Source organism: Helianthus annuus, chromosome 16, assembly GCF_002127325.2.
Source record: "Helianthus annuus cultivar XRQ/B chromosome 16, HanXRQr2.0-SUNRISE, whole genome shotgun sequence".
Taxonomy (NCBI): Eukaryota; Viridiplantae; Streptophyta; class Magnoliopsida; order Asterales; family Asteraceae; genus Helianthus; species Helianthus annuus.
In genome coordinates, this window is record NC_035448.2 from 193,527,455 (window position 1) to 193,554,213 (window position 26,759).

The following is a 26,759-nucleotide window of genomic DNA, read 5'->3' on the forward strand; positions in this document are numbered from 1 at the left end:
CTGTATCGAATAACACATAGATACTATGTTCACCAATCTGAAGGGTTCCAGATACAGTACCTGGAACATTAGCAGCGTCAGTAGCAGAAAGTGCGAAAACTCTTCCTCCAACATTGGGTTGATGATTCTTCTTAGTATCTTTCTTAGGACATTCCTTGATCATGTGTCCAGTTTGGCCACATCTAAAGCAGGCTCCTGTACTTCGGTGACATACGCCTTGATGTCTCTTACCACAAGTATTACATAGAGGGTATGTAATCCGATTCGGGTTTACTTGTTGATTTAGTGGTTGAGCTCTAATAGGTTCTGCATACAACTGAATTTGGTTTTGAGCAGGCCTCGGGTTTTGAAGTCTAGGTTGCCATGGACGTGCTTGATTTCCAAAGTTTGGATTTCCTTGCACTTTGCGAGCTTGATGTGGTGGTGTAGTGGATGATTGGCCGATTTCCTGCTTAAATTGGCCTTCCCTATTTCTCTTCTTATTATCCCCAGTTCGAGATAGGAATTCTTTCCTTTCGAATTCAAAAGTTTTGATGGCGTCAGCAACTTCGGTGATATCCTTAAATTTTATGTACATGATCGACTTCCGAATTCGATCATTAACTGCCCACTTGCATTTTTCAGCCTGGACTTCTGCTGATCCTGCAACATCTCCTACAATACTAGCCAATCTTGAAAATCGAGTAATGAACTCAGAGGCTGGTTCATCATTCCCCTGTCGAATCACTGCATACTCCCTGATATAAGCTTCTTTATCAGCGGTCGAAAAATACTTGTCGTAAAAGATATTACGAAAGTCGACCCATGAAAGATTAGCGTCAAAATCATCCCCTCCTTTGACTTGCTTATATCCTTCCCACCAAGTTTGTGCGTCATCTTCAAATTTGTAGGTAGCCAGTCTAACTTTGTATTGCTCCGGAACTCCAAGAACTCCGAAGATCTTTTCAATGTGAGCTATCCAGTTTCTTGCTTCGACTGGATTAGTAGCGTGACTAAAGGATTTCGGTTTTTGTTTCTGAAATTTACTAATCCATATGTCTATAGTATAAGTAATATTGTTCGTGGTATTCTCACGGGTTTGATCACCAGAGATTGGATTAGTGTTAGTGTGTTCTGGATGACGAGTTTGTTGAATAACGGCCTCAGCTGTTTGGGCAACAAGGTTTGGAAGCAACCCAGCAACAGCCTGGTTGATAGCATTAACTATGTTTGGATCAACTGGAGTCTCATTCGAAGAAGTGTTGTTACGTTCATGGTTAGTACGAGTATTCCTACGTGGCGGACGACGAGGAGGCATCTATAAGAATAGACATAGGAGTTAAATCAAATAAGAGATCAAGTTGAATCCTATCATAGATATCTACCCATTCCTCACAGGTCTTAATTACTATCTTCAAGTTTTCTACAGGAAAGAGCCTTTGCTCTGATACCATAGCTGTAACACCCCAACCCGGAAGGGCTGGCATGTCACAATAACGGTAACATAACAAAAGTCATAATTCCATTTATTTATTTGATAAGGACACAACCATACGATCATTAAAGACTAATATACAAGTGGAGACATTCATCTTATTTAACTAATATCTTCAGATTTATTCCTAGGCTTTATTCTTCTCTCTTTTCCCCTCCCAAAGTAGCCTGTGGACCTGTATATACAAAAAGTTTACGGAATGAGCCGAATGCTCAGTACGGAATTTTAGGCTCAAATACCAAATAAATGCTTCATACGAAATCTTATCCGGATGGAACTTTTAGGCGAAAATGATACGATGCAAGAACAAAATTTCATAATTATATCTTACGGATGTACCCATGAGCAAACTTAAAACGTGACAATACACAGGTAGCTACTCCTGCATAATTATCACATGAGATGGCGAATTGGCATACCCGTTATCCACCTCCTTATACTTAAATCCTAGGATCGATCCATACGCCTCCTAATAGCCTTATGTACCACACTTGTACTTAAGAGACGCCGTGAACTGATCTCTCCGTCACGGATGGAGCACATGATGTTGATGCCACAACAACATGCTCGTGGGACACTCCACGAGAAGCGATACTCAGGGTATCAGAGTACAAATGGTCTTTTTCACATAACTTATAAAACTTATTTTCATAACAAAACGGAACATATATTGGAACATGCGATAATGAGTATAACAACATAATACTATCGCATGACATGAAAGTTAAATCAAATGTTTAGGATAGGAATCGAACGGACTGTCAAATGAATCGATAATCAAAGACGTGAGGAGTTTTTAACAGATATAGTAATTTAGTGGTTTTTGAATATGAAGCAATAAAGAGTGGGGTAAGGATCCGTACCTTAATAACTCCAAAGTGAAGCTACCTTATGCTAATGTTTTAGATTTATATGGGCAGAGTTTAGACTACTGATTAATCTTTTAACCTAATTTCACAATAATGCACACAAAACAGAGTTAGTGATCAATACAACGATTACGATAATTCCCCGAGATCAATTTGGACAATGAATGTCCAAGTGCAATACTTCGGCTCATTTATCAAAATGACAAACGATAAAGTACAGTACTTCGGCTCGTATATCGAATCATCGACAACGATAAAGTACACTGCTTCGGCTCAGTCATCGGATTACCGATGATAGATGAAGCATAACCCAAATATGGGCAGCACTTAGATATTCTTTGGGATATATTGATTCCGGACAATGAATCGTAATAGCGATCGAGTAATTACCCTGATTGCGGCAGCACCTCGATAATAGTGTGTGTGTTAATTGAGGTAAAACGACGATAACTCTGTGTATATTGTGAGTTTTTCCGTCGATTTTGTGCCAGAAATCAAGTCCCAGACTCCTCTATTTATACCCGAATTTTGACACCGTCGCGTAGCGCGAGGGGTATCACTTGTAGGCGTCGCGCTACGCTATTGGTAATTTATGTTAGGCGAAATTTGTCCCTGTCGCGTAGCGCGAGGGGTAACCCCTATACGTGTCGCGCTACGCGAGTGGTCACCTATTTTCTATAGGTAGCTTCGTGTCTAAGTAGCTTAGCTGAGTTGATAAAATTGTAAAATTCAAAACGGCCAGCAAGTTATTTAGATAATCGTAACTAGGGTTTTGCCCCCCCTGAGTTTTAGGGGCCCTGATCCTGATTCCGATTGTTCTAAAAATTTTTAGGGTTCATGCCAATTTACTTGGGTGTCTCATTTAGGGTTTCCTTAATAAATAATTACTATTATTCTTTTTATTTCTATAGAAATGATTTTAAATTTATGGGCATTACACATGCCTCAGTTAAGACCAGCTCAGATTATTTTATTACAGTCTTGATACAAAGACAATTGTGAAAAACTTTTACAAAAGACAAAACACTAAATGATGCGGAATAAAACTTTTGTAAATTAAGTAAATTAACTAATTAGACTGATTCTGAAGCTTGATCTGATGTGATAATTAATGCACACCGTATATTTTATAGTTTTTTAAGTTCTATCGATGTATTCGAAACCTTTTTTATTCAACAACCTATGATGCAAAGTTTTGTGTTTATTTGTTTTAGAGTAAAATGCGAAAATTTTCTTTAGTTTAGTCACTTTTATTAGTTTAGTTTAAAATTAAATTTTTTTATATGTGTTAATTAAATTTTATTTTTGTTGCCATTTTATGGTAAATTGAGTTTGAATTTTCTGTTAACTTCTCACTCTTTTGTCATTTTCCTCATTTAATTAATATACATTATGACATAAAATAACGATTATACCCTTAATTTAAATAAGGAAAACGATAAAATGGGAAAAAGTTAACAGAGAATTCTAACCCGGATTACTTATTGAATGAAATGAAACCTCGAGGATCCGTATACAAAAAGTTTCTTTTTTGGACTGAAGTGACCTAAATTCTGGGACCATTTTGGCATTTTACTCATTTGGTTATTTAACTTTATTTAAAAACATCACATTTTAGTTTTAACTTTTTAGAAGTTTTTGACTTTTTGTATATATTAGTTGGGTTTCTTTTAGTGGATTTTTTATACCGTATCAAAAACGTTCCAACAATTCTTCAGTGATGAAAAGAAAAGAAAACTAAACAAATTTTGCGACATACACAATACAAATATGTATCAGACAACGAATTTAACACAAAATGTGATAGTAAGTAGTTAAATTCAAAGTTTCCTTTTTTGATGTAGATTTAAAAACTTAAATTTTAACGTAATCACGTGCTAAAAATATATTAAAAACTTAAATTTTAACGTAATAACATGCTAAAAAATGTGACTCAATAGTTTCCGATAACATTTTTTAACAACGATACGTTTTGTTAGGCCTTGGGTATGTTTTAACCCTCATTAACAGTTCAAAATTACATTTTACATTTATAATTTTATTGTAAGTTTTATTATATTTAGAGTGAGGTAATTGATTAAACAACCAAATTTAAGTATCAACTTTGAAAAACATATGACATTATATAAGTGTATCTATTATATCATCGTCTCTCAAGACTCAAGCTTCGACTACTTCCGATTATTTTCCATGCATTACATGGACATGTATTATTTAGTTTTCACAATTCTATAATTATACATATAACACGAATCAAACTTGTGGGTACATGGTGAAACATCAGCAAGCAGTGGCGGATCCAGGAATGTTTTGAGGATTCCTAGGAACCCCTTTAGTTTGGAAAAAAAATGAAAAAAAAAAATAGTGGAAATTTTGTATGATTTAAAAAAAATAGTAAGAATTAGTGAAAATCTACCAAAAGAAACCTAGTGGGAAAAATTTCGGGATCCAGTACTCTTCAGTCTTCACCCGTATCCATATCTATATAATATTTGGTCACTATCCTTTTGGATTCTTTTAATATTTAAATGTTATGATTTAAAGTTTTGATCATATTCTTTCTAAATCAAATTGTCGAGATAAAGCTTGCCTCCAAGAGAGGCATTGCAAAGATATTGCTCTCACTCCACCCCCATCCCTTTCTTGATAACCAAGTTATGCATTTCGAGCCATCATCATTTAACCATGTTTTGAAAAGTAAATGATTAATGGGTAATAAAAGATAAAAGACATAAACACTTAACTATTGTAATTATTATCTTCTATTAGATATGTTACAATCAAACACATATAAAGTAGCTAGCACGTGTTAGAAAATTGTCATTATCTTAAATTCTTAATCACATTGTTTGCTTAACTTAACATTGATATTAGTACGGGTGATTAGTATTATATATCCAAATTATTAATTTGTCCATTACTTATAAGAAGTTGAGAATTTGATCTTAACTGTTTATCACACTGTAAAAACTACAATGGTGACGACTTTGAGGTGCCTTCTATTACAAAAATGATGAGGAGTTCTCTAACTCGATTGGTATGGGTAAAATTAGTGTAAATATTATACGGTAGTGGAGTTCTATGATCCTTGGTTTGGTCATTATAAGGCTATCACACCATAATACGACATAGTTGAAAGGTGGGTCGGTGGTGTTTGCTATGGTTGATTCACAAGAGAATAGTGAACTTGCTAAACATTCAAGGTGCAAGGGTAGTTGAATTTATCAACTATGTTATGTTTTTATTATGTGGTTCTAGCAATAATGATAAAATGATCCTCACATTCCGACATGAGACATTTTTTAACGGTTGGTGGTGTTATGACAAAACTCATTACAACATGACAAAAACTGAGATCATACTCGTAATTTCTCAAATGTAATGATCCAATATATAATTTATATATTTGAATAAACTCTTGAACCATTCATCTAGTTAGCTCTACTACTAATAACCAATATACCTTTAAACAATTTTCAAAACAAAATTGTAAAAGGAAAAAACAAGTCATGTTAACTAATTAGGTGATCATGTGACACATTTTACATATCCATTTACCCACTTCAAGCTATCCATGTAACCATGTTCTCATCCGATTGGCTAAATATGGATAGTTGTGTTCTCGTTTTACACTTCATGTGTTATTCTTCAACTTTTAAAATAAATTCATCAAGATAAGGATATACGTTCTTATCGAGTGTAAACTTAAAGAAGGTATTAAATTAACTTAATAAACCAAAGCGCCCATGAAGTTACAACCTAGTGGCATTTTCTGGGTAGGATAAGGCTTATGGACTATAAGGTTTAGGGTTCGATTCCCACAAAAAGATTTTTTTCTAGATTTATTGTGTTTCCTCTGCTGGTGGAACAATGATAATCCACTACCGTTCAAAAAAAACTTATAAAACAAAAGCGTGTTTTTTGTTGTTATACCCTTTGACACTTGTTGTCCTTTAATTATCGCGTATGCTTTGTACGTAATTGTTGTCTTGTACAGGATCTAGCGAAATACTAATTCATTCAGCTAAAGCGTATTTTAAAACATACAAACTATAAACCCAACCCTTCTAACACGTATCTTACGCCTTTCACCCGGTTTTTCAACTCACTTATCGTGTTCAGTTACTTCTATAATCTCCTCTAATGAAAAATTAGAACGTGATGAAACACTGGATAATACTAGACTATCCCAGCCGGTCGTCTCGTGTAAGTGGTTCAATCTCTATCTTTCACTCGCCGTATAGCTGATCTCACAGAGCTGTCCTGCAAAACAACACCGGTGACTTGCCACAAGGAGGAGAAGATAGGGGTTCTCCTTGTGACCACCCTCCGGCGTGAGAATAAGTATTTGTTTTGAGGACAAGTGTGTGTTTAAAGTAAGAAAGTGAGAAATCGAATTCTTAAACCTGGAGGTATTGTCTTCTATTTATAGCCGGGGAATAGTGAAGGAGGAGACCTGCCAGCTAGCTAGTTCCCGCCAGCTGTCCGACCAGGAGAAATATCAGTTATGTCCCCTCTGACGTTGTCAGTCTCTGAGGAGACGTGGCGTACGGCTATTCGCTCCAGCTGGGCACTCGCTTGTACTGGCTGTCGTCTTGTCCTCCCAGGATCTTGCAACTGTTGCTGGCATCTAGCTATTGGTGCCACCTGTCGTCCTTCTTGTCACTAGGTGTCTTCTTACAGAAGCTTCTAGAACCTTATGGATACCTTTGTGTGACGGGGACACCAGCTTAAAGTGGTGTAGCCCCTTTAACATGTGTTCACATGTGGTTTGGGCCATACCTCTAACATTACCTTTATTAATACTAGTTGTAGGACACGTGTTACCACACAGGTAGGTTTAATAATGATCGAAATCAAATACTAAAAAACAGGTTATAATATATCATTTAAATTTTGGTCTTTAGTTCTATATCTTTATAAAGTAATGTTAAAGACAGTATGTGTGACCACACGGGTAGCTTTAATAACCATCGAAATAGATTATAATACATCATTAAATTGTTTGTATTTAGTTACATATCTTTATAAAACAATGTTAAAGGCAATATGTGTTCTATTTAAATAACTCAGTTCTATTTACATAATGTAAAAACAATATTTACAACTGTAAATATTTAGTGTACTACAACTGTAAATAACTCAGTTCTATTTACATAATATAAAAACAATATGTCACCAATGCACAAACTTTCATTAAAACCAATCTTATTTGGCCCAAAGAAAACTTGTTCTTACCTAAGTGTAACAAACGGGTTTTCTTTAGTGAATGAGATCAAAATACATCTTACATTCTATTAAAAAGAATTTGTTTAATAAAAGAACAGAGATTCATTTATAAAATTTCTTAATAAATAACAAAAAGTTTATTTCCAAAAAAAAGAGTGATTATAAACCAAATATAAAAAGATTGATTAGTTAAATAACTCTTTTTAAGAATCCTGATTAAATACATTAAATAGGATTTTATAAACAAATATTTACAATCCCAATACAACCTTCATCAACAACTCTCCTTCACAAGGCAACTCTTCACTTTCTTCTCCATCATTGGCGTCTGCGACCAGAGGTTTGAAGATTTCTATCAGGTAATACAATTTGTTATCTTCGGTATTTTACTTTCTTGGTTTTACATTTGAGTTTGGGTTTCTTGATTTCGATTAAATGCATCAAAAAAATAATGTGGTGATGTTGAAATAGAGATTGTTTGTGATTTCAAGCATTATAATAGAAAGTGTATTTTCGGATTGCTTGTGGAATTCTTCTGTAAAACTTCAACAATCGGTTTATAGTGTTGATATATCTGATTTGTAAGCGAATAGAGTGTTGATTGTTTAAAAAAATTGATGTTTCAAGTTGGGAAACAGAGGAATATTTGGAAATTTAGTGTAATATAGTTGGTAGTGGGTACCGAGTTGCAGTAGAAAGATATGACTTTGTCCTAGAAAGTGTTAAAGGTTATTTTAGGGCTTGCATAGTATGCTTTTCAAATAAAACTTGTTTTTTGTTAAACTGTTTGATTTTTTTTTTTTTTGAATTTCAAATGGATTTTATGATAATTCTAAATGTCAGTGGAATGAAGGAAGTAACCCAAGTACTGGTAAGGTACATTCTTAGAATTGTGATTATATTGAGAGAATACACTTAAATGTCAGTAAATGTATTCTATGTATAGGTATTACCAAAGATATTAACTAATCACATACCGAGAGATTGTCGATTGATAAAGTTGGTTGATTACTTGGGGGTTAAGTATAAGGTTTGTGTAGAAAACATGGGTCGTAGAAATAAAAAGATACACGGTTCTCAATGGATACGGTTTGTTGAATGTCACAAACACAAGAATATAGCCAAGCTTTGTTTCAAAAAACTGAAAGAAGCCAAATTTGAAGTATCTGTTTTGAGCGATGAGGGTTTTGAAATAAGAAAGGATGGCAACGGAAAAGATTATGTGCATGGTTGCTTGGTACGTGCTTCGGAGGAAACATACTATAAGCAGGTTAAAGTTTGCTATCTTGTTTTTATATTCTGTCAGTATCTATTTTTTTGAAAATAAAGTTATAATATATATGTTAGATTGTTTGTAAAATGTAATATAATGTTTCTGAAATGTATCCAAATTGTAGGATTTACCGCATGGATTGTTGTGGTTGTTGTCAGATAGGCAGTTAAAGATTGATCACTTACTTGCAAAAGTACATGAACCTAAACAAAGTTCAACAGTTGATGTGTGTTATGTTTTCACTCCGGAAACTCCAAAAGGTTTAGCTGCTGGTTTTATGGGCTCAGGATGGACCACATTTTGCTTTGAGAATGAAATTGAGGAGGGCTGCCAGTTGTTGTTTCAATGGATGGGAAGTACCGCAGCAGACCATTTTAACTTCAATGTTAACATTTTCAACAAAAATGGGGTAGGACTGCAAGTAACGGCTGAACATCAATGCAGCCGTAGCAACCACCGACACAACAAAAGGCGTCCCACATACAAGAAACAGATTCAATATCATGTGATAAAGACAAACTGCCAGGTATTTACATAACAACTTTGCTTTTTATAAGTTATTTTCGTTATAATTTTATCTTTAACTATTACTTAAATTAACGGTTATGAAGAATGAATAATACTACCATTTTGATTTACTTTTACAGACGATACCAAAGAAGTTTGTAAGAGACAACCAGCTAAATAGGTACAGTTGTGCAGTTTTGTCGTTTGGTCATGTGAAGTTTCTTGTACCCCTACGTGTCAGAACAGATGATAGACAACCTGCTGATGACACCCATCTGTTAATGGTTACGGACTGACATGAGATTCTGGCTAAAACGGGGATGTCTGTGGACAAAGTATTGAGGTTTGAGCTGGTAGAAGAAAAAAGTGTGATAGGTGACAAAGTACATTTTGAAGTTTGTTAATATGTTTTATGGTCATGTTTTTAGGATTTATTGCTTTATCTTTTGATGGTTATCCTAGGTGGACAAATTTGGTTTTCTTAAGTAGAACTTTAACAGTCACATACCGTTACGATGGTAGCGTAATTTTGTTTTTGGGATGTGTAACAGGTATAACTAAATTCGATATATCGATTTTCTTGCCCCGTGTTATATATAACTATATATTATCTATAGTGTATCATTAGAGAACATAATATAAATATTCATGAAAATAACGAAAAAATACAAAAGTACAGGAAACATTAAGAATATATTGTCATTTGTCTTAAAGTCTGAAATGTTATCACAAATAAGATAAACATTGTCATTTTCTAGAATAACTCTATCGCAAAAATAAGAAGGATTAGAAACATTTCTTGAAATATCAGGCTATGTGAATAATATGAGAGAACCAACTGGATCAACTTTGTCTGTAATAAGCAAATCTTCCCGAAAATGTCCTCCTTTCATTAGTTACAATAGATAAATCAACATTCAATGAATGATTAATAGTAATATGAAAACTCTATACAGCATACAGTTTGTAATATTTGTTAATGGGTTGCTCTCAACGTTATGAGTTGACAATCCAAGTTGTGTGACCATCGAAGATACAAGCAATGACAGATTGCTAAATTATACTTAGTGTTGTTAATACACTGTTTTGAAAACACTTTTGGCTTAAAACATTGGTTTGAAACACTGTTTTAAACCAACAGTGGTTTCAAACACTGTTAACCCAAAAGTGGTTTCAAAACATATCATTAACAACACTATTTTAACCCAACAGTGGTTTCAAACACTGTTTTAACCCAAAAGTGCATTCAAAACCTGTTTTAACCCAAAACAGTGGTTTGAAAACACTGTTTTAACCCAAAACAGTGGTTTGGAAACACTGTTTAAAATAGTGTTATCTAAAATGATAATATGTTGTCTAATAATTACATAGGGCATAAAAATTTTATTACTGTGTTACGAAAAAATTATTATTTCATGTTTGATATAGAAATTAACTAACTAATTGATAATATGTTGTCTGAAATGAAAGCATGACCTAATTTTATATTGTCTAATAATTAAAACATGACCTAATTTAAAACACCCGTCCGATGGACGCGGGTACATCGTAAACATTGAATGTAAACCTACATTTATATGTAAAATATGATGTGAAATTATTTAATGAATTCACATTCGCATATATATCATTTAAATTCTTTGTGTTTACTTACATATCTTTATAAAACAATATTAAAGACAGTATGTGTTAGTGTACATGTTTAATATAGAAATAAACTAAGTAGTTTATAATGTGCAAATTTTTTTCCTACATCTATATGTAAAATATGATGTGAAATTATTTAATGAATTCACATTCGGATTATAGCTATGAATTGACAACAACATCAGGCATATAAGTCATAAGTTCAGCTACAAAACATTCAGAAACAAAAGTCCTCTGTCTCTGTCTCTGTTTCAAGCCAAATATTGACCTTGAAACCATATCTGCAAGTGGCGCTAAATTTCTTGATCTCAATACCCAACCTACCTGAAATTGACAATTACTATCCCGTAAGTTTCAAAACCACATTGAAAAATCATATATAACAACCTAAGTTTCGAGATGTATTAAGGAAAACCGTTACCTGAAATGTAAACGGAAAGAATGTGATGGCTCAATGATGGTTGGTGTCATTAGGTGCATTGAGACCTAACGTCAAGAATTTAATGGCTTAAGTATAATTATAAGCTTATTAACGAATGAGACCAAATTAATTCAAAATTTAACCTTATGATAACCAAAATGCAATCTTTGTATAGTCTGAAACATAAGTCATCCTTGAACATGGGTCATCAGCCAAATCAAATACTAAAAAATAGATTATATCCCTGCATGAAAAACAAAATGGATAAATTTAGGGAAAATGGGTTTGAAAAAATGATAACCCAACAGTAGAGGATCTCATTCTACAACTCCGATAAATGCAAGGGGGTTCCTAGATATTTGAAAACCAACAAAGATCGACAAATGTTAAAAGTACTGCTTCTGTGGACATTTGTCGGTCTTCAAACATCTAGGAAACATTATTTGAAAACACCCCTGAATTTATCGAGGCTATAGAATGATACTCAAATACTGGGTTATCATCTTTCGATCACATTTTCACTAAATTTATCAATCTTGTTTTTCATACCTCATCGAGTCAACCTATTCGCCTGCAAACAGATCGAGAAAGCTTGAAGTATAATCTGTACTTAATTATATGGCACCGGATTTTCACTGATTCAAGAATCTCAACATCAGCTGACAACAAAGAACCAATTTACAAACATCTTAATACCAATCCATAATTCAGATTATTAACTTCTGAATGCACTAACCGGTTTCTCCTAAAGAATTATTGTTTGGTTTTATGATGTGATGTCAATTGTACTGTTATTCCGCTTCCTGGCTGTATTAACATGTTAAAATCTTAAAACATAGAAGCAAACAAAATGTTCCAAAAAAAAAAAAAACAAAACACAAGTAGTTAGTTATATGCTTACCAAACTTGAAGTGTTGCACCGCAGCCTCCACCTGTGTACACCGGTTTGCTGCTTATCAAACTAACCATCATCGTAATCAGCAAATTACTATTATAATGAAAACACGTTTAAGTGAAAAGTAAACTGAATGAAAAACAAACAAAGATCATTGAATCTATAAACAATCCATCCAAACTTGCCTGTGTGTTGAATTAACCAGTGTTGCTATTGGCTTCATGATCATCGTTTTTTACATGCCCGATGGTTCTGGTGGTGAGTTCTACGGGTGATTCTCGTGTATCAGCCAACCAAAAAAATTAAAAAACAAATTAAACACTACAACAAAACAAAAATCATTACCACAAACAAAACGAATCAAAAAAGATGAAACCTTTATGAAACTACAAATTCTTGAAATTACCAATCACAGCTAAGAACAAACATAGCAAGAGCATCTTCACGGATGGAAAAAGTACCTTATCTTTCTGATTGAACAACAATCGAGAATTGAGAGTAACCACCTGATCTGTAGGAGACAGTTGCTTCAACCTTAACATCTTTACAGTCACTCTATATCAATGGCCACAAGAACCAATTTACAAACAATGATTCAACCAAATTCACAGTAAACTGGCCACACAAACACCTGTAAAATAAAACATAGGAATCGGTTACAAACGTCAATTTATATGACCGATCTACAAACAAAAAATTGGAAAACTTACCAGCGTCATCACATACAACTAAATAGGCATCTCAGACCAACCAAACTCCATTTTCTTGTATAGATGTAACAACAATTATACACGATCCCTTTTTAAGAAAGACAGAGTTGATATGATTACTTCTGCTGTGCATTAAATGGCCAAACAACTCCCTATGCATTTTCAAATTTTGCCTGCTCAAAAAAAGTAAACTTTTTCAATTTAATAACAACTAAAAAACAGATTATATGTACATAATATTATAAAAAATTCAGAATTATGACATCAGCGGAGGCAATGTGGCATAACTAATATAATGACACGTAGGCAAAATTACCAGTCGCTTCTAAGCTCCTTCAATGTGGATAGCTAATATATATCACCACTCTCGGAGCACCGCCAACCATAGAATTCTTGGAAAACACCATACTTTTAGTCTCAGGTGAGAACCATCTCATCAACATCATTGACTGAATATCACTTGCAATCTAAAAAGCGTTGTCTTATGTGTTCGAAGTTGCAAAACATTTATAATGTCAGAATGCCAGGCTCAGATTGTGCATAAAGATGACAACACCATGGCTGCAAGAGAGGTTGCATGAACAACTGCCATCCTACGACCTTGCCATACCATAATGCTATCTTCATTCAACTTTTACTCAGATCTTCAAAATCATCATAGCCTCATGTTGAAAGGACAGGAAAAATGCACTTTGCATTCATTTTTATTCATCATCACAGTCAACACTAAATGATTTGCTAAAGTAATACAAATGATTTGAAAATGTCAGACCTCGCGTATATTCGGGCAGACGTTTCCTTCATCATAGTTTTAGTCTCAGGTGAGAAGCATCTCATCAACATAATTGACTGAATATCCCTTAGGTGACATCGATCTAATTATCATCGGTTAGTAAACATCGATTACACCCAACGCTACCTAGAACAGCCGCGAACGGCAGCCGGCAACGATTAGGGCATGTTGCAACAACACGCCAGATCTCGCCATCATAGCCTAAAATGACAAAAGCATCTAAGGTGATTATTACCTGAACCGATATATTTTCAAAATAAAAAAAAATCCTAATTGAATCTTAATGTAACAACACATACAGGGTCAGTCAACACAATACAGAATTCTGATGATATAGGTTCAGGTAATAATCTGGTTTTAGGAGGCAAATTTTGAAATGCATAGGGAGTTGTTTTGGCCATTTAATGCACTCAGAAGTAATCATATCTCCTTCCAACTCTCTCTTTCTTCTCTATTCGTGGTGAAGTTGCAAAACATTTATATTGTCAGACTGTCAGGCTCAGATTGTGCATAAAGTTGACAACACCATGGCTGCAAGAGAGGTTGCATGAACAACTGTCATCCTACAAGCTTGCCATACCATAATGTTATCTTCATTCAATTTTTACACAGTTTGCAAAATCATCCTAGCCTCATGTTGAAAGCACAAGAAAAATGCACTTTGAATTCATTTTTATTCATCATCACAGTCAACACTAAATGATTTGCTAAAGTAATACAAATGATTTGAAAATGTCAGACCTCGCTTATATTCGGGCAGACATTCGCTTCATCATAGTTTTAGTCTAAGGTGAGAAGCATCTCATCAACATCATTGACTGAATATCCCTTAGGTGACATCGATCTAATTATCATCGGTTAGTAAACATCGATTACACCCAACGCTACCTAGAACAGCCACGAACGGCAGCCGGCAACGATTAGGACATGTTGCAACAACACGCCAGATCTCGGCATCATAGCCTCAGATGACAAAAGCATCTAAGGTGATAAAAACTAAACCGATCAATTTTCAAAATCAAAAAAATTATAATTGAATCTTAATCTAATAACACATACAGGGTCAGTCAACACAGTTGAGATGATACAGGTTCAGGTAAAAAAAAGAAACCCTCTGGTGTAGAAGCAACCAGTGAGAGTGTTTTAATGGAATTTTTAGGAGGGGTCAGTGACATTGTCGAGGGTTGTCAGGAAATGCTATCACTTAGCATTTCCTGACAACCTCGACAACGTCACCGACCCCTCCAAGTTTTCCACCAAAACACTCTCACTGGTTGCTTCTTCAACAGAGGTCATCCTCTAATGTCCCTTAATAGCTAAGAACGTCACAAGTAGGCAAATCGAGGTCATCCTCTAATCCCCCTTAATAGAATCCTGAATTCAAACCGTTACATAATAAAATTTGATAAATTTAATTTGATCAATTTAATTGATTTGAGATAAAGCAAAACCAAAAGTGATGCATTATTTACTAAATGATTTAAACTTCCAACTGATGTTAAAAGCGACCATTTTTATGCAGTGAAAACGGGCTGGGGTTGAAATGCGCATGTTTTTGTATAGTAAAAGTCAACCATATTGGACAAAGAATAGCTTAATCGAACATCGTAAAGACTTTTTAAAAGGGTCAATCGAAACAACCCCTTGTTGAAAGGGTCAATCGAAACAACCACTTATTGAAATGCCCAATTCAAATGTTAATATAAATGGAAAGTGACAGAAGACTTACGTTAGCTGGATCTGGTGCAAAAGTGATGCAATTGGCCATTACAACATCTCAGGATCAAGAGCGCATAGCCACAGTCCAATTTGCAACAACAACATTTGATACACTCCAGTTACGTGTGAAGATAGAAAAAGAAACTTTTCCTTCTCAAAAGCAACTCTGCAAAGCCTACACCAATTCAATTCAATTTAATTTTTCTAACTTAAGTGAAAATGATATTAAAAATAACTAATGTTATCAGATGTTAATGAACCCTAACTAATTTTTCTAACTTAAGTGAAAATGATATTAAAAATAACTAATCACATCTGATAACTAATATTATCAGATTTTACATTAAAGATACATCTATGCAATAGACTTGAAATTACATTAAAAATAACGAACAAAATTACAACCTGCCACCACAGCAACAAAAACCTTACTTTGCCTGAAATCGGATAAACCTTATTTGTGCCTTAGATCGTTGGAAGCTCCACTTACCAAACCATAGTTTTCCTGAAATAAAACAATCAAACATAAACATATACAGACATAAAGCCTAAAACATCAAACAATCAGTACGGGTAGACTTACAGATGGAACTCAGAACGGATAAACCCTAGATCTGAGCGAATCCACTGAAACTGAAGATTTTGAGAGGTGAAACCCATTCGATCTGCCTTCGTATAGAGAGATCTGGTGTCACTGAGAAAGGCATATATTGAATCGCCATCGATCGCCAGAGAGAGAACAGACGATGAGACAATGTATAATCAAATAAACTGGGGAAAACAGTATTTAGACAATGTATACAAAATTAATAAAACCTTCGATCACTTTCCTATAGGATTTGTCATTAGGGTTTGTCAAGGAGTCTGCCAAATAAATAAAATAAGAGCACCACTATCAATTTCTAGCTACTGATGAACTTTCAGGTTCCTAATTTTCACTCTATAATTTTCTATTACAAATCAGAAAGACGAATTGAAAGACTCAACTAACCTTGAACATAAAGGATCACTATATAAACAAATTGTTTGTGACGATTAACATATTAACCCTAAAAATCAACCAGATAGTGTGTGTCATTATAAAAAAAACACAAATAGTTTTCAGATGAAGATCACAATCATAAACAAATTCATTACCCATTCATATAAGAACTTGATATGATCAAACATTTAAACATATACCTTGGATAGAATCACAATTCTCAACCTCCTTACAAACAACATGGAGCACTGAATCAATCAGCTCAGCACCTTCACCCAATTGTTTCTGGCACATAATCACCGGACATTTAGTAATCAGGTCGGAAGATCAGTCCACTGGGACCAGATATAACACACTCTATCATCAACAACTTTATTTTTCTCTACTACTGGTTTTTCTCTAACATCATGTAACCATATACAAGAACTTTCAAAATAAAATGAAGACTATTGTGGAAGTCAACCAATCATATGTGAAATCTTTATACCCTTTTTGATTCAGATTCAATCTCAAATGAATCATATCTTTACATCATAATAATAATATGGATCTGGAAGTTGAAGCCGAAGAGCAAAATTATAGATATTTTCGATCGTGCCTGAAATCATAACCAACAGAGCATAAACAAACCTGAATTAAGTATAAATTTCACATAATTTGCAACCAGCTAATAAATTCTAGACAAAACAGCCCAAAACCCCTAAAAAATCAATAAGGAATAAACAAATTTTCCAATCTAAAGCAAACAATTAAACAAACCCTAATAAAAACACAAAACAACAAATCAAGATTCAATTTTATACCTCAAACAACAGTGGAGTTTAACCAATAAATAACCTCTCTTCGAGATTTAAGAGCAGAAATTGTGGTTCTCCATCACTGATTTAACGATGAACAGAGAGAAAGCGAATGGATTGATATAGGGTTGAATCTACATCAGCGTCCCTCTAGGAAGAGAAGAAATTAGCAATGGAGATTAGATTTCAATGATTAATGGTGGATTGGTAGTTGAATTAGGGTTTGCTTAACTTACCTGCAGCGACGAACAAAATCCTCTGCTGTGACTCGTTCGGCTTCAACTTTGTCTATGGTGGAGCCTAGGGATTTATCGAGAACTTTCTCAGGGATTGGATTCATGGAGGATTTCTTGTGGGAGAGAGAGAATCAGATCTAGAATCAGATTTGAGAGGGAGAGAGAACGAAAGAGAAAGAAGCAGTGAGTTTGGACTTTAAAATCAAAGAGAGATCTAGAATCAGATTTAAAAGGGGCTTTCAAATTTGAAATTTTTTAAATTGTCCCGCCTAAAAATATCACTAATTAATTCTAATAAAAAGCAGATTTATAGATTATTTATATCTATATTTGTATAGTATTTATAAATCGGAATTATGACGTCATCATTGACATGTGGCATAGCTTAGAAGTTAACACATAAACAGATTTACATTAGCCTATAGTCTCTTATTGTAGATAGTATAGATAATTTTCATTTGTTGATTATTTTAATTATAATAATGTATCAAAAACAGATAAAGCTGGTAACTTTTTACTTTATTTTGCAATAGATAAGCAAAGATAAAGAGGAGTTTCATTGGTAGTTTAATACATAAAGTTCTTTTTGTTAAACTTACAAGTTGTTATTTATTAGTAAAGAAGTGGACTTCCAACGAAACTCATTCCATTGGTTCTTTAGAAAAAAACCAAAATGCATGAAATCTTTTATGTTTTTAAAGATGGATTTTTAATAAAAAAATATATTTGTATAACTAAACATATATTTTTATAAACAAGATTAATTATATCATGCTCTTTTATTTATTTATTTATTTTTGTCTACATAATTGCTTCAATTCGAAAATTCACAGGTTAATATCTTGATGGAGAGATGGTCTTCAAAGAGTTAAAAGGAGAATTCCATTAACTGAGACGTCTATAAGAATTCATGTATCATGTTTAACCTCGAAAAAATGTTCTCTTTTGTAATGTTTTATTGTTAATATATTTTTTTTAAATCAAATGGGTATTGAGCTCACTAAACCTAATGCCAATTGGCTAACTTCTAAACCATAAAAATTGTTTTGTAAATGGGTCTATCTTAGAGTTGGTATGGGTATACAATTTAAAAAAAAAGTTAACATATAAATATCAGATTTTTTTCTAAAAAAAACATGTGTCCCTTGAAATCACGGGACCTGTGCGATGGTCCTCCCCGTACACCCTCATCACCGCCACTGACCATTACTATCTTAAATGTAAACTTAAGACCTATTATCTCTACGTTAACCCTTTAAAGGTTATAACCTATATCACGAATCATAACAATTGTAGGTATATAAATACTTCCTTGGTAGTTGAATAGCACATATGTAAATCGTATTCTAAATTCACCATTTATTCTAATTAGTTTTAGAATTGATGTAAAGTGCATTTAGATGTGAATAAATGAACAGTTTGAAATGAAAAAAAAAAATTAGTTTTATCAAAACAAAGTATAAAAGGCAACTAATTGATATAATAATTGAAAACAAAATTTGTGATCAATAATCGTTTTTTGTTCAATCATATACCCATGGAATCATCGATTCACGATTCCATTGAATCTCATTTTATATTTCCTCCACTTATTCCATCCAACTCCCCTTTCCACTTATTCCCTTCAATCCTTTTTCTTATATAATGGCACTCCATAATGAACCATCTTTCTTACTTATTTAATATTATTTTACTACTTTTTATTATTCTTTTACATAAATTTCCCAAATTAAACTACAACTTTTTCTTTGTTGATAAATTAAATTTGATTATAGAAATGCATATGCCATTCTAATGTTATGTTGTATTTCCAGAAAAGGTGACGCACTATTCATCCTTGTTTTAACTAACAAGCATTAATCAACAAAGCATAGCTCTATGGGCTAAACACAAACAACCTTCGGTTAAGTTCAACCAGTGACGGATCTAGAAAATTATTATAATTGTCTTCCTGTTGGCTTGATAGTTGATATAATTGTCACAACCTATTTTCCTTAGATCATCAAATGAAGTAAGGAAACTTGGGTTCGTGTTCTTACGGTTAAGCTACAGGGTGTGGTATAAAGCCCCTAGGGGCTTTATCACGCCACCTCAGCGCCATCTCACCGCCACGTCACATAGGGGGCTTTAAAACCCCTTCCTTTAATTTGCATGCAATGGTTCAACCCCCCCCCCCCCAACCACTGCGGTGTGGTCCATAGCGCCCCAGGGCGCTAAAATAGCTGAGTTGGTAGGGTGGCGTTAAACCACATCCCCTAGCCTTATAGATGGTCCTGAAATTCATGATTCGGATAGTGATATGAACCTATTATTGGAGATTAGAGTGGTGCATTTACTCAAAGTCGTCTCTGCATCAATAACGGTTGGTCCACAAGACCACATACCACCCCAATTAAACATGTTTTTTTTTTTTTCTAAAAGAAAAAGAAAAGTTATCATAACGTCATAATCAAAGTTGGTGGAAATATCGTTAGATAATACACGATGAAGGCTACCTAATTAGTGGGTTGGATCAATTTGGGCATAAGCCCATTTATTGGGCCCAAGAGGGACCAAAGAAATTAAAAGTTTTGGGCCCAAGAGGGATCAAAGAAGTTGTTTTACATGCCTCCCTTGGCTCGTGTCGTATAGATGACGCTAATGTTGCAAAAATATATACACCCTAAGGGTTATGGACTTGGGTAGCAATGTTAGGAGAAGGAAGATCCAGTTCATATTGGTTCTGGTCGTCATCGAAATTGCAACCACTTGAAATTCTAGTTAGAGGGCCTGTGAGTCATAGCTCCAAGGGAACTCCGACACTCAACCATGAAATCATAATACCATGTGTATGTATGTAATAACAATAGTGCGTTGTAAAGAGAGGATTTATGGAAGTAGGAACAACCTGCTAAATATTGAGGTAGAGCTTTCTATATATAGGAGGCTAGTGAGATTAACTCTAGTAGGCCAACTTCCACTTGGGGTTACTAAGATTGGGCCCACCTATATTGGGCTTAACATGTTGTGCTTTGATATATTTATGAGGGAATCTCATCATGAATCTTGTATGAAATGTTGGGACTCGTTCATTTGCATAATTCAAAGTAGTCGAGTAGCGTCTTCTCTACATTATATATATATATGGAACCCATTAAGTGGAAGTTACCTTTGAAATCAATATTATCCGTTCGATCATGCTGAGATGAAATCTCAGCCGTTTAAACTCCAAAAAATAACCGCTATGATGGCGGTTTTTTTTACAGTTACTTGCAGTTTCACAGTTCCACACTCTCTCTCCCATAAACCTGCAGTTAGCGACGGTTCTAGCTTTTCACCTAAATTCCCGTTCTCTCTTCCCCACGTCGCCACAACTCCCCTAAATTCCACGTTCTCCACCTACCCACATTATTCGCTGGTAACCTCCCATGTTTCGGTAAACAAATACCCTCTTCTCGCATCTTTCCACTCTCCAGCCACCAATCTTCGTCTTCATCGTATCTCTCTGTAGTATCAGCCTCTCTCTCAAGGTACGTTTTAATTTTCATTGAATCAAAGGGTTTTTTTAATGGATTTATACGCTTTGCTTGTGTATTCATCATAGTTATGGGATTTACCCTAAATCAACGAGATTTATGTTTATTTGCATATCTAGGGTTTTGATTTTTTGAGTTCACTGATATCAATTATCCATTAATCATATCTCTGAAGTCTAGCGCACTGACGGAGGTCCGATGGAACCGTTACAAAGTGGTCGTTGTTCATAATCATCGCTCGTCAACTGTCACCACGATCTTTTCTTTGAAGTAAACTAATTTTCTGGCGTTTCTTTAGTGTAGACTTTACTATGCTCTGCTGTGAAGCTTTTACGCAAGGGAAAGAAAGATACAACAATAGGAGAGGTATGATTATATCATCTTTCATAGTTTCACTACAATAGATGAAAATTATAATACTTGCTTCTACATATATCTATTTCCTAATCAAAACCAGTTGTTCACTGTTGAACAAGTTTTATATTGATATATGCAAATCAACATTGATACCACTGGAACTTTCTTGCACGTGTAGAGTGCTTGGTGATCAGGTAACTGCCTGCACAAATTAGTTGACTATATAGCGTTTATCTAATAAAAATAATCTTTTTCTGATAAATTTCGTTAAATTGTTGTGATTTTTTGTAAGGCCAAAGATGATAAATTAAAGGAGTAACTTTGCAGGTATACAAAACAGACATCATTTTTTCATTGCTTCGTCCATCACCCAAAGTATTATATACTAATAATTATTTGATCAATCCCTGCAGCTGATGATTGAGAAGATATGGCTATGCTTCAGATAATAAATAGAAAACAATATTATTGCGGTACTTTGACCCTGTTGGTGCACACCCTACTGGTGAGATTGGTGAACACTCACGTGGGGTCCCCAACACTCATATGTTTTTTCAGTAAGTTGCCATTGGGAGCCTACCTGAACTTAAGAGTTTTTGGAACTGACTACTTAACTAAAGATGGAACAAGGGTATGTTGTGTAATGTTTACTTGATTGGATATTTAGATATGCAGTCCCTTAATATTCTATAATTTCATAGAAATTCCAAGGTTTTGAGTATGCAACGTTTGCGAATTTGATCTTGCTATTTCAGTTTACACCGTGGACTTTAGGTACAGGATTATATCCATGTACATTTAGCTGACGGATACGCTGCTGCATTGAAAAAGCTCTCTGTCCCAAAAATAGGTGTGTCTATGTATTTTTTTCCCTACTAATTACAGTTTAAAGAAATATGCAAAATTGATACATAGGGTTGTTTCATTTGTGTCAAGCTGCTGCTGTATTTGGAGGGAAGAGTTTGGCAACCCAAATATCTGAGAGATTTGCATATGAGGTTTATGTTTTTATAAGACTTGTCTACATATTTATTAAAAATTTGAATTAAATGTTTATTAATTAATCTGATATAGATTGCAGGCGCTATTTTTTTCATTATCTTTGTAATCCAGTCATTCTTTTCAACAATAGAATCATGAGTATGGATACTGGATACTACAAAGGTTTGTATTCATCATCTTTCTCATTTAGTAAAAGTCATCTAATAGTTAGATTATTAATGTCAAAATTCATTGCTTCCACCTTCAAGTCCTTTATTTATACTTTTGATTGAATGTTGCTAACTAGATTAAATATATAGGATGTGCAACTAGGATGAGCACGGTACCCGTTCCGTACCGAAAAACGGGAAAAGTTGGTATCGGTACTGGTACCGAATATACCGGTTCGATACCGGAACCGGTACCGAAAAACGGGGAAAGTGGGTACCGTTACCAATACCTTAACAGTTTCCTTTCTAATCAAATTTTCCCTAAATTATGTTAATTCAATTTCTTAGTTGAATTCTCTACTTATAATCTTATTTGATTATGATGCCAGAGTGTAACCATAAAGTTTGAAATGTTGAGGGGAATATCATTTGTGTTTAACAAAATTGTTGTGGTGACAGGTAAGTTGAATACAAGTGCTATCTTGAAAATGATACAATTTAACAGGGCTTTAGCATTATCAAATCTCCAAGTCTAATTCAAACCAACTAAAAGCTCAGTTATAGCAGCCTCAGTTTCCATTATTAATATGCAAAGTAGAGTGTTTGCAAAAGAAGAACACCAATTTTTAGCATCAAATTCCGATGTTTAAAGCTCGCGAGTCGGCGTCATTTTGTGTGGCTTTACTCTTAACAATTGTATGAAGTTTTTAATGAGGATTTAAGAAAATATTTTAATTTTGTCATTCTTCACTTATCATTAGTTATCAACTTATTAATATGACATTTCATTGCAATACTTTTAGTTATTTTTGATACACACCTTTTCTTTGAAATACAAACTTGTCCAATGCTACTTCGAGACTTTACTAAGAGCGTGGGGTATGGTGGGGCGTGGGTTGGGGGCATGGTGCGACACGTGGACTATGGGACACCCAAGACCAAAAGCCAATTTCATAGGGGTATGGTGGGGCGTGGGTTGGGAGGCGTGGAAAAAAAACCCATTTCAAATGACTAGTGCTCTTGGCCAATGAGGTTCCGCCATGTCATGTGGTAGCCCCGCCCCACGCCCGGCCTAAAACTCCCGCCCAAGGGGCCACGCCCAAACCCAAGCCCACCCGGGGTGGTGACTTGGGCGTTTCTCTCCAACTCACGCCCCAACCCCCGCCCCATACCCCATAGTCTAAGGTAAGAATGTTGTTTGACACACTGGCTGAACATAACTTCAGGATTCTTTTCCATCTCAGCAATCCGTGATCCGATTGACCTAGGATGCAGGCTCACACCATAATCTAGAAATAACCAGAGTGGCCTTTGAATTGTGTTCCGGAACTTACTGCTTCATCAAACCAATAAATTTTAAAGTGCTCGGAGAGGGTATAGAGGTTGCTTCTTGAGGTAATTTATTTTTGGCAGTGATGCTTCTTGAGGGTATAGAGTCTTTTATTATATTAACAATTTGTTTTGAATTGATGGTAGCACCCAGTTGGAGATTTAGAAGTTGTTGCCTGCTGATACATGGGATCTTGGATAGAGCTTGTAACTACTCTATACATATCACCACTATATGCTAATGTTTTGGCCTCTTGCACTACCATAAAAAAGTCACTTCAAAGCTGCAGCAAAAATGAGAGCTATGAAGCTTGAAAACGGTATTTACCTTAATGTGGTCTCGGATTTTACAAAAACTATTCTTTCTCTTTTGTCAACATACTTCATCTTTTAGACAGTGCAGTGGACTTTTTTACTGAAAAAACTATGTATTGAGCCAAGAGAAGCATCAAAATGATCATGATCATTCATTTATTCTTATGTTATCACTGACTTGGCTATTGTTGCTTTCAATGAGGCTTGTAGGATGATTGGCTTTAATTTTCATGTTTTAACGTTGATCATATTGTTTTTTTTATATTTTTATCAACTTAGAAACTATGCAGTTAATATCGGTGATATATCAGTTATATCGGTCGTATCGGTCCCTTAGTAAAATATCGATGTCAAATATCGGTCAAAATATCGGTACCGATATTATCGGCGATATTGACCGATATTTGACCGATATAACCGATATATCACCGATATTTGACCGATATAACCGATATATCACCGATATTTGACCGATATATCACTGATTTATCATTGAATTATTGTGTTAAATTGCTATATATATAAATTCTGCATTATATTAAAATTACCGATATCCCACGATATCTCACCGAGATAACCTATATTTCAAATATCGGCCCTTGACCGATATCCGATATTTTACCGCATTAACTGCATAGCTTAGAAAATCAAGTTCCTTGAAGACTACATTAATGAATTTAAGGTTATGATTGTCTAATACACTCACCAATGTTGCATATAGATATTCTAATATAGCATTAGAGGCTTCATTTATTGATTGAGTGATCACTCGTACATATATTTTCATCTTTTAAGTATTTTAGTAATCAAATTATCACCCCTTTATATTTATCTTACGGTTCTATTCCTAAATCAGATCAACTCACAATCATGCCCTCCTCGGTTTGTATGTCAATTACCTTAGACGAGCAAATTTGTTTTAAAAGCATTCGTTTGATGGTTTTTTTTTAGAAATTAAGGGTTAATTAAACTTTGTCAAGTGGCGAAATTTTGTTATCTCTATTGCTGAAGCCTTGCCCTCACAAGCCTACAAAATGTTTAGATTGTGCACTTCTTTTTATGGAGGTACTAGCTAATTAAATCGTATGATTCATCCAGAATTTAATACACGTGCTTTTGTGTTTTAGTAGTCAATAGTCAACTTAAAGACTTAATATAATATGAGTTATCGAAATTGTTTTTAACCTTGCTTTTCCTTTTTAATTACGTTGTGAACTCATTTGGTTAGTTCATAATATACATGTAAACGTAAATAAAAACTTTTGTCATTCTGCATATGTTAACGTACTTTACCTCACTTGTCTTCAGGGAACCATTTATCTTTTTTCATCAAAATGTCACAATTTCATGTTTCAACACTCTATCATTTCTACTTTTTTTCGTTTTTTGGTTGTAAATTTTTAATGTCCGTTATCCTTTGATAACTTAAAGAATGGTACTTTTGTTTGTCACATTGATTAATTCTGTGAGCGCTTAGTATATGTTATCTTTGTTTCTCGTGTTGTTTTGTTTTGTGTATAGTTCGTTGTGTTTATAGGTTCATTCAGGTTATTATAGTAAATAAACGTAACCCGTCCACCGGACGGGTATTAAACTAGTTAATCATGGTTGGTCACCTCCGCCCCATTTGAACATGTGGAAAAAAGTGACAAAAATGACGTAGTAACCGTTGGTTTTCTGTTTAGTGTTATAGTGGCATATTAAAAACAAAAAAAATGGAAAGTATATTGATTTTGGAATCTATTATATCCTATTTTAGAACTTGGGTCGACATAAATATAAGTCAAATAAGTTATCTTACTATCGTAAGCTACAAATAATATTCTCATCTAAGTTGGAATTTCGTAGCAGTTTGAAGAGGGTGGATCATCTCTAGTTGTGGTGTTGTGAAACCACGAACGACTAGTTAGAATATACATATATCGTCGAAGCCTCTCAAACACTTCTATGGTTAACTAAGTAAATTGTAGACAATTTGTCGATAATACAAATTGATATTAAATTTGTCATAGGCTGAGGGTAAAACATTCAAATTTGAATTTTAGGTTCGAGACAATAAGAAAGTTATGGTATATTGTGTGATTGTGAATTTGTGAACAAGCCTGTTGATGATTTGTATGTTTGTTCCCTTCAGTTTTGATGATTATGTGTTTGGGATAACGACTTTGTAAAGCTACATGTCTAACTTTAACATTCACCTTTACTGTTTTATAAGTAGTATTCACTGCAAACTGGTTTATTAACTGTACATTCCAATGGTATAATGTGTACATAACATTTAAGTATAAAACTATAGACATATAGTCAATTTAAAGGCTAGACAATTAGAATTTTGAATTCAAACAAAGTAAACACCCAAGTGACAACATTTGAATTATGAATATTATTACGGTGCAAGTCAAAGTTCATTAGCACTAAGTGCTCAAACTCTATGCAATTTCCGCCTACTAGGTGGCCTAGGTTTATATGATGTACAAAAATTGTGGGCCCGAAAAAGATTATTAGATACTGTTAGGATTTTTGGTTCGAGAAGAAAATTG

At 34.3% G+C, this 26,759-nt stretch overlaps 1 long non-coding RNA gene across 2 annotated transcripts; it reads left to right on the forward strand.

The window, feature by feature from the left end:
* Positions 1 to 21,900: 21,900 nt before the first annotated feature.
* On the forward strand, positions 21,901 to 22,695 carry LOC110917673. Of its 2 annotated transcripts, XR_002580769.2 has the most exons (4): positions 21,901 to 22,055; positions 22,199 to 22,274; positions 22,361 to 22,422; positions 22,499 to 22,695. It is a non-coding gene; the product is annotated as an uncharacterized LOC110917673 (long non-coding RNA). The 2 variants fall into 2 exon arrangements; XR_004883300.1 differs by lacking the exon at positions 22,499 to 22,695 and having other exon boundaries at positions 22,361 to 22,495.
* Positions 22,696 to 26,759: the final 4,064 nt, after the last annotated feature.